The 9,211-nt window shown below is 48.7% G+C and overlaps 2 pseudogenes; one reads left to right on the forward strand and one right to left on the reverse strand.

The window, feature by feature from the left end:
- On the forward strand, positions 201 to 2,195 carry LOC8054397 (annotated as a pseudogene).
- LOC8084841 lies at positions 7,256 to 8,940 on the reverse strand (annotated as a pseudogene).

Here is a 9,211-nt window from a genome sequence, read left to right on the forward strand (position 1 = left end):
AATTGTCGTAAGAATGACTTACCATTAAGAATGGAGTGAGTGCTGATTCATTTTTTTTTAAAAAAAACGGATAACATGTATACGTACGGTACTCGAGTGACGGAGTTAGATTCAGATTATTAGCAGTTTACCTAATTCGAGCTACTCTATGCAGTGATCAACAATGGTCAAGCTTTGAGTGAGCATGTCCTCTACCTGATTATGAGCTGTTGGGCTGCTAGGAAAGTTAACACCAGGCGTACCAATCACTACAGCACACGTAGATTGCCTCGCAGTCTCGCATAACACGCTGCTTATACGCATCCACTGCTGGAACCCAATGCATGCATGTGTACTTGTGCAGTGTAGCAGGCTAGCTGAGCTGCAGCAACCCAAACTGGTAACACTCTACTTCACCCGTTAACACAGTGAGACCTGCCCAGCGCGTCCATGGGGAAGGAGGCGGCGACGACGACGACGACCAAAAAAAGAGCTGCTCACGTCGTGCTTCTCGCGAGCCCCGGCACGGGCCACCTCCTGCCCGTGGCCGAGCTCGCGCGCCGCATCGTCGCTCATGGCGGCGGTGCCGTCGTCACTTTCACCAACTTCTCCTCGCCGGCCGACCTCTACTCCACGCTGGCCTCCCTCCCGCCGTCCGTCTCCACCGCCGTGCTCACCTCCCCGCGGACGCCCGCGTGGAGACCCGCATCTTCACCGTCGTCAAGCGCGCGCTCCCACAGCTCCGCGACCTCCTCCGCTCCCTGCTCGAGTCGCCGCCGCCGTCCGGCGTGGCCGCGTTCGTCGCCGACCTCCTCAGCCCATGGGCGCTCCACGTCGCCGTGGAGCTGGGCGTCCCGCGCTACCTGTTCTGCACCACCAACCTCATGGCTCTGTCCTGCATGCTCCACGTCCCCGAGCTCGACAGGACCACCACCTGCGAGTTCCGCCACCTCCCGGAGCCCGTCCACCTGCCGGGGTGCGTCGTGCCGCTGCGCGGCGCGGACCTCCTGGACCCCATCCAAAACCGCGGCGACCCTGCGTACCGCCTCATGGTCGAGCTCGGCGAGAACCACCGTCTAGCCCAGGGCTTCATCGTCAACACCTTCGACGCCATGGAGCACGAGACCCTTGTGGCGTTCAAGGCGCTTTCCGACAAGGGCGTGTACCCACCGGCGTACGCGGTGGGGCCCTTCGTCCGGCCGTGCTCCGGTTCCGGTTCCGCCGCCGGAGACGACGAGGGCGACGAGCACGGCTGCGTGCGGTGGCTGGACGAGCAGCCGGACGCGTCGGTCTTGTACGTGTGCCTTGGCAGCGGCGGCACGCTGTCCAACAAGCAGACGACCGAGCTGGCCGCCGGTCTCGAGGCGAGCGGGCAGAGGTTTCTGATGGTGGTGCGGTTCCCGAGCGACAAGGACTGCAGCGCGAGCTACTTTGGGACGGCGGCGGAGCACGGCGACGACGACCCCCTGAGGTACCTGCCGGCGGGGTTCCTCGAGAGGACCAGAGGCGTCGGGCTCTGCGTGCCGCTGTGGGCGCCGCAGGTGGAGATCCTGAGCCACCGCGCCGTCGGCGGGTTCCTGTCGCACTGCGGGTGGAACTCGACGCTTGAGGCCGTGGCCGCGGGCGTGCCGACGCTGGCGTGGCCGCTGTATGCCGAGCAGAGGATGAACGCCGTGATGCTGTCGGAGCGTGCGGGGGTGGCGCTGCGGCCGAGCAAGGGCGGCGGCATCGGGGACGGGGACGACGGGGTAGTGCCGCGGGAGGAGGTAGCGGCCGTGGCAAGGGAGCTGATTGCGGGGGAGAAGGAGGGCGCCGCGGCGCGGGAGAAGGCGCGTGAGCTCCAGAAGACCGCGGCGAAGGCATGGGCGCCGGCGGACGGGCCGTCGCGCAGGGCGTTCGAGGCCGTCGTCGCTAAGTGGAAAGAACCTGATGAGCTGCCATTTGGTAGCTTGCTCGGCTGAGGCTGCTGAACGCTGATTGCGAACACATGCATGGTTTGCGCTTATCAGATTGTTGTATGTGTGTCGTCTGTGTGTGAGATACGGTGGCGACGTGTCGATGGATATCTCCATCTCCTCGCTAATGCATCTTGTTTATGTTCCCCATCATCAGCAGAGTTGGCACCAAATCGCCATTGTTTGACTAGCCTTTTTTATGGTCTTTATCAAAAACTATCAAAATTGTCTAATAGTGTAACCAATAAAAAAGAAAGAGCTCGGAACAAACTGGAACTGCCTTGTGATAGTCCAGATCGAGAACTTTTTGCGGCATCCACAACAGTAACGATCGAAGATGGTAAATTTGCCAAGTTCTAGTCTTCTTCTTGCGCACAAGAGCAAACACTCAAAAATTTAGCCCGTACGCTCTTCAAAAAAGCTAAAAGGAATATTTTAGTGCACAAAGCGCTGCGAATAATAAGTGAGCATATCATTCCAATGCTATCGACGACCGAACATCAAGAGTTTGTATTATTATGGAATTATGTTCAACAAGTATAGCTAGATGAGAGCAGAGAAGATAGTATATAGTATAGTTTGACGATGGACAGTGGATGAGGAATATACTATAAAAAGCGTCTGCCAAGTTCAATTCCAAAGGACCTTCAGCAAGCTGAAAATCACAACCATTTGAAAAGCAAAGGCTAAAGCCAAATGCAGGTTCTTTGTATGGACATTATTACATAAGAAGATCCTAATGACAAACAATTTGGAAAAATGGCACTGGCCGAATGATCCTATTTGTAAACTATGCAATATTGAACATGAAACACCCACGCATCTGTAGCATCTGTACAAGGACTGTGACTTCATCAAACAAGCATGGGCCTTCCTAAGACAGTGGCTTGGTTTATCGGTCATCCATAACATCGGGAACAACAGATCACTACACAACTATTAGCGTAGATGTCGGGCCAGGATTGACAAAAAGGCAGAGAAGATTGTTTGATGGAGTCATGATCTATTTCCGGTGGAATATATGGAAAAAAGGAATAAGCGAACTTTTCGAAACAAAAGTCTGCAGCCGAAGGAAGTAGCTTTCTTATGCAAGGAAGATATGGAACAATACCGAAGGGCAACAACAAACCTCACCAGACAAACCATCTAGTAGCAGATAATTTCCCTTCTCCCAAATGTTTGTTTTTCTGTCATGTTTTTCTTAAGTGTACAGGGTAGAGTAGCTGACCCGTTGGTTAAGGTAGGGAGCACGGCTCAAGTTGCCTTTTTGTAATGAACATTTTTTTCCTTTATTTTGTCTAATAAATCAGGCAAAACTTTTACCACCTTTCAAAAAAAAAAAATAGAGAACAAAACTGACTGCTTGGTCTCCAACAACAAGATCGTATTTTTTGGTAAATTGAAGCTCTATCGTACGTCCTTCTTCGGTTCTTCTCATCTCCGCTGAAGTCTCTAGCGAGGTTTTAGGATTTAGGTTAAGATAAGTTAGGGGGTGGCTAGAGTCCATGCATTGTGGTTCACCGCTAGAGGGAAGCCCGGCCGGTGTGTAGCAGTATGGCAGCTGAACGGATCGCAGCCCGGAGGTGGCAGAGGAAAATTTTTCTATGCGACGGCGTCGCACAGCAATATTGTGATATAGCATGTACATGCTCAACATGTACTATCTACACCATCCAAAAGTGCTTTGAGATTCGTGCATTTGTACTCTCCCACTGCTACTTCACACTTCTTCACTGCTGCTTCACATTACTGATTTGGATTGCACACATCTCAATGCAATGTTGAACGGTGAGGATAGCAGATATTGAACATGTATGCACCAAAAAACTGTGTTCCGTCGCACAGCAGCCCTATGCGACATGCTGTAAAGATTGGGAGTTTCCGCATAGGACTATTTTGAGACAAAAGCTCAGTGTGACATCCTATAGATGATTGACACGTCACGCGTATCCATGCGTCGAAAATCTAGACGCTTGCTTGTGTCGTCCTTCGGAGCTATAGCTATACTACTGCAAAAGGTGGGAGGCCGACGTGTGGAAAATAGGACGGGGCAGGAGCGTATGGCGACGGGCCTGGCCAGCGACGGTGGGCAGCGGCAGGGAGCCACCGGAGATAGGGTTGCTTGAAGTCCATGCATTAGGGCTGGCCGCATATATAGCCGGCTAGACCGCTAGAGGGAAGACCAGTGTAGTGCGGTGTACAAGTGTGCCGGGTCCTTGTCAGCAGTTTGGTGCCTGAACTCAACACGACACGACGACAAAGCAAAGAAAATATATCATGCCGGGTCCTTGTCAGCAGTTAAATTGGTGCCTGAACCTGAACTCAACACGACCCAACGACAAAGCAAAGAAAATATATGGTGCCCTATTTCATAAAAAAAACTATATCATGCCCTCCTGCCTAGAATATCTAGGCGACTCCACAACGGAGCCCTGTGTTAGGTAGAGCTATTCACTAATAATCTTGCAAACGTCGACTAAATCTCAGAACATGCATACAAGATTACGGAATACATCAGAGAGACGTACCGATGAGGCGCTGAGGTTTAGCTAAAATTTGAGAGATATGCTATTCGCTTTTCTAAAAAGTTATGATTGAAAATATTGCTTGCTGATTTTTTATGAGAGAATCAACTAAATTTAGTCACTTTAGTAGCTAAAGTTCCAAACACATTGACTAAAAGGGGCTAAAATAGTTTAGTTCCATTAGTCACCCAAGAGTAGCTAAAATAATTTTAGCTAGCTAAAATTTAGTTAGCGGAACCAAACGGGCCCTACTAGGTAAATTCAACCGAGCATAGCCACATACGCATACAGGGGTCCCCACAATGTGCAGTGGCCTTTCTCCCTCGGGCATGCTGTTAAGTAGAAGTATGTCAACAGGGTGATGATGACCATGATTTGCATCTAAATTAATTATGATTAGCCTGTTCGTTTGACTGAGTCATAACTAAGAGTATTATTTATTATTTTTTATAAGAGAAAAACACTACTAAATATGGTTGGTACATTCGATGAATAAGTTTAAGTGATCAGAGCATTAGCAACCGTACCAAGTATAGTAGCTAGTTTCTATATATATATTGGGTACTCCCTCCATTCCAAATTGTAAGTCATTCCAAGAATTTTGAAGAATCAAACTTTTCTAAGTTTAACCAAATTTATATGATAAAATAGTTATTATTATGATACCAACTAAATATCATTAGATTCTTACTTAATTATATTTTTATAATATACTCACGTTACGTTATAAATTTTAGTATTTTTCTCTATATGTTTGGTCAAATATGAAAATACTTTGATTCTTTAAGATTCTTGGAATGACTTAGATCAGGATACTCCTCACGCGGCGCTTGCCTGGCGAGGACAGGATGGTGGAACTAGTACAATAAAAGACAGCAGCCTAGCTAACTCTGCCACGTTGGGCCAACTACACGGGGGTTGGGCCTCTTTCGCTCACGGGTCTCTGTGCCTGAGCCGATGCCTCTTCATCTTGATCTCCTCTTGATTCCTGTTGCCGGATCGTGATGGTGAGCCCAATTGAGAAAAAAATCTACTTAATTCCCTCAACTATTAGTAGTTAAATTATTTTATCCCTTCACGTATAAAACCAGATATCCAATCCTACCCATCAAATTATTGAAAATAGTCTAGCTAAATAATCTCCTCAAGTGGTTTTAAAGGTGGTTTTGCTCATGTGATATATTAAAAAGTTTATATAACCCTTGACATATCAAGGTTTGGTTGCATGACCCTCTCAACTATAAAATTTGATATTATAGCTTGTAAAGCATGAAATAATATTTTAGATGAATCATGAGATAGTCTTTATAGTCATTAATTTAGACATCATATCCTGCCACACTGGCGTAAACATACATGCTTCATATATGAGGGACGGATGACAAAGGCGCAATCGTAGTGCATGTGCTCGATGTCGTCGAGGAGTGCATGAGGTGGAGTAGTTAGGAAATAAGGTGGTGCTCATCAAAAGGTAGCACATGCTAGGAAAAGAGTTCAGAGAAAGTGTGCATGCATGCATGCTTAGAGCAGTGTGGTGGGATACGATATCTAAATGACCTTACATGACCATTATTTAAATATTATTAGATGCTTTAAGGGATACAATATCATATTTTACAGTTGAAAGAGTCTTGCAGTCAATCCTTGATAGGTTAGGGGGTTTTGTAGACTTTTGAATATGCCACGTCAGCAAAACCACATTTAAAATTGTCTTAGGAGGTTATTTTGACGGTTTTCAATAATTTGGAAAGTATGATATTTATTTTTATAGATGACAGACTGAAATAGACAAACATTAATAGTAGAGGGGTTAAAGTAGACATTTTTTAGCCCAATTACTATTTGGTGGCTCTCACGGCGCCATGCAGCCACGCAGGGATGCGTGACACAAGCGGAGAGCGGAGACTGTGAGCATGAACACGGGGAGGATAGGCGCCGCACATGCACTGTGTGTTAAGGGCTGGCATTCGGGTTACCCGGTTTTTTTCGGATCGGGTAATTCAGGTAATTCAAAATTTGAGTAATGAAAATTGTTATCCGATATTAGTCCCGAAAATACACTACCCGCAATTTCGGGTACCTGATAATTCGAGTTGGGGTTCGTGTATTCCCGATTTACCCGAATTTTCAAAAAACAACACAATATACATAATTTCAATAGCAATTTATATATAATTTCAGCAGCAATTTGTATATAATTTCAATAGCATTTTATAGAGAATAATATATTACTAGCACTTGTTCAAATAAAGAGAATTATGTTCTATTAAACTGATAAGTTCTAATATTTAACTAACAACACATGATAAATACAAAGATATAGATAAATATTTAGGTAATTCAGGTAGTTCGGGTACCGGGTGATATTACCCGAATTACCCAAACTAATTTCGGGTAATCAAAATCGCTATCCGAATTTAGGATCGGGTACCTCGGGTTTGGGTAATTCGGGTACGGGTAATGGGTATCGGGTAATTTGTCCAGACTTACTGTGTATCACATTTATTTTTTCATGTATGTGATATCAAAATTAAAAAAAAAGATAATACCTTTCTCGTCGAGCATTTATTTAAAATTCTATTTGTATTGTTATACTCATTATGATGAGATCTATAAAACTAGATCCATACCAGATATGTTTCGAAATAATTTTCGTGATTATAAAATTTCAAATGTTGTTCCCAAAGCTTGGAGTGTGCAAATTAAGTTTCGAATTATAAAGTTTCATTTTAAATCCACTTCTATGCAAATTTGAAACTTTCATGTTGAGCAGCCTCTAAAATAGGATACAGCCCGGGTGCAAATCTACTCCTATGCAGATGGATCGAGCAGCCTCTTTATTGCGGAACTTCATACTTCAGGGAACACACGGCACGCACACATGAGAGTACAAGGTGACGAGACAGACATAGAGACTAAGAGACGTAGCACAAGGTGATGACATGTCGCCACGGCAACCATGCATACTTCACCGCACATTGATGCGCAAGTATGCACGTCGATCATATACGCAATCCTAGCTAGCGGCTTTCTTCCACCTACCGACGACGGCCTGGAACGCATTGCGCGATGGTCCTTCCGGCGCCCAGGCCTCTGCCGCCGCCTCCCGGAGCTCGCGCGCCTTCTCCCTCGCCACGGCGCCCTTCGCCTCCACGATCAGCTCCGTCACCGCCGCCGCTACCTCCTCCCTCGACACAATCCCATCGGTTCTACTTCTGCCCCTCGGCCGCAGCGCGAGCGCGAGGGCGAGGCCCACCCCCTCAGACAGCATCACCGCGTTGGTCCTCTGCTCGGCGTACCGCGGCCACGCCAGCAACGGCACGCCCGCGGCCACGGCCTCCAGCGTCGAGTTCCACCCGCAGTGCGACAGGAACCCGCCGATGGCCCCGTGGTTCAGGATCTCCACCTGCGGGACCCATTCCGCCACGGCGAGCCCGGTGCCTCTGCTGGTTCTCTCCACGAACCCTTCCGGCAGGTATCCCAGCGGGCTGTCGTCGTCGCCGCTCTGAGCACGTACGGACGAAGGGACCGACGGCGTAGGCCGGAGGGTACCCGCCTCTGTCGGACAGCACGTTGAACGCCGCTATGGCCTCGTGCTCCATGGCGTCAAAGGTGTTGACGATGAACCCGTCGGCGAGAAGACACTTGTTCGCCAGTTCGACCATGAGAGGGTACACAGGGTCGGTGCGGTCCTGAAAAGGGTCGGCGAGGTCGGCGCCGCGCAGCGGCACGCAGCCTGGCAGTCGGACGGGCTCCGGCAGGTCGCGGAACTCGCAGTCGCAGGCGGTGGTCTTGTCGAGCTCCGGGATGTGGATGATGGAGTGCATCGACGTTAGGTTTGACGTGCAGAATATGTAGCCCGGGATGCCGAGCTCCGCAGAGACCTCGAGCGCCCACGAGCTGAAGACGTCCGGAACGAACGCCGCCACGCCGGCCGGGGCGGCGGCGAGCAGCGAGCGGAGGAGGTCGCGGATGTGCGGGAGCGCGCGCTTGATCACGGTCAGGATGCGGGTCTCGACGCGAGCGTCGGCGGGGAGGTCGTCGAGCGGCACCTCGGGGAGCACGGCCGTGGAAACGGACGGCGGGAGCGCGTTGAAGGAGTGCTCCGCCGCCGAAAAGTTGGTGTAGGTGACCAGCGTGGCCGTGAACTCGGCACCGTCGCCGTGGTGCGTGACGACGCGCCGCGCGAGCTCGGCCATGGGCAGAACGTGGCCTGCACCGGGGCTCGCGAGCAGGACGACATGCGCGGCCGGTTTGTCCGGCGCTGGTGCTGGTGCGGGTGGTGCAGCCTCCCTTTCCATGAAGACTAGAAGGCAATGATTAACGATCAGTGGGATTGAGATTGAGATCGAGTCCTTGGCGTTGTTGCTGACGTGGTTGGTCTCATCGACATTTTTTTTTTGTGGCTTGCTTCTGTCTTTCATTATTGTGCTTGCTCAGCCGACAACTGCCAGCATGTTTCTTGACACGTAGTACAGGCAAGGGGCCTTGTTTAGTTGGAGACAAATTTTAATTTTAGCTACGGTAGTATTTTTATTTTTATTTAGTAAATATATGTTCAATCATAAACTAACTAGGTTTAAAAGATTTACCGTAAATTACAGATAAATTATACAATTAGTTTTTTTATTTTTAATACTTTATGCATATGCCGTAAAATTTAATGAGACAAAAAATTTTGAAAAATTTTAGGTATTTTTTAGAAATGTGTCACTACAGAATACGTGGCTGCTATAGACTTTGTTCTCGACA

The sequence above is a fragment of the Sorghum bicolor genome, chromosome 3, assembly GCF_000003195.3.
Source record: "Sorghum bicolor cultivar BTx623 chromosome 3, Sorghum_bicolor_NCBIv3, whole genome shotgun sequence".
NCBI lineage: Eukaryota > Viridiplantae > Streptophyta > Magnoliopsida > Poales > Poaceae > Sorghum > Sorghum bicolor.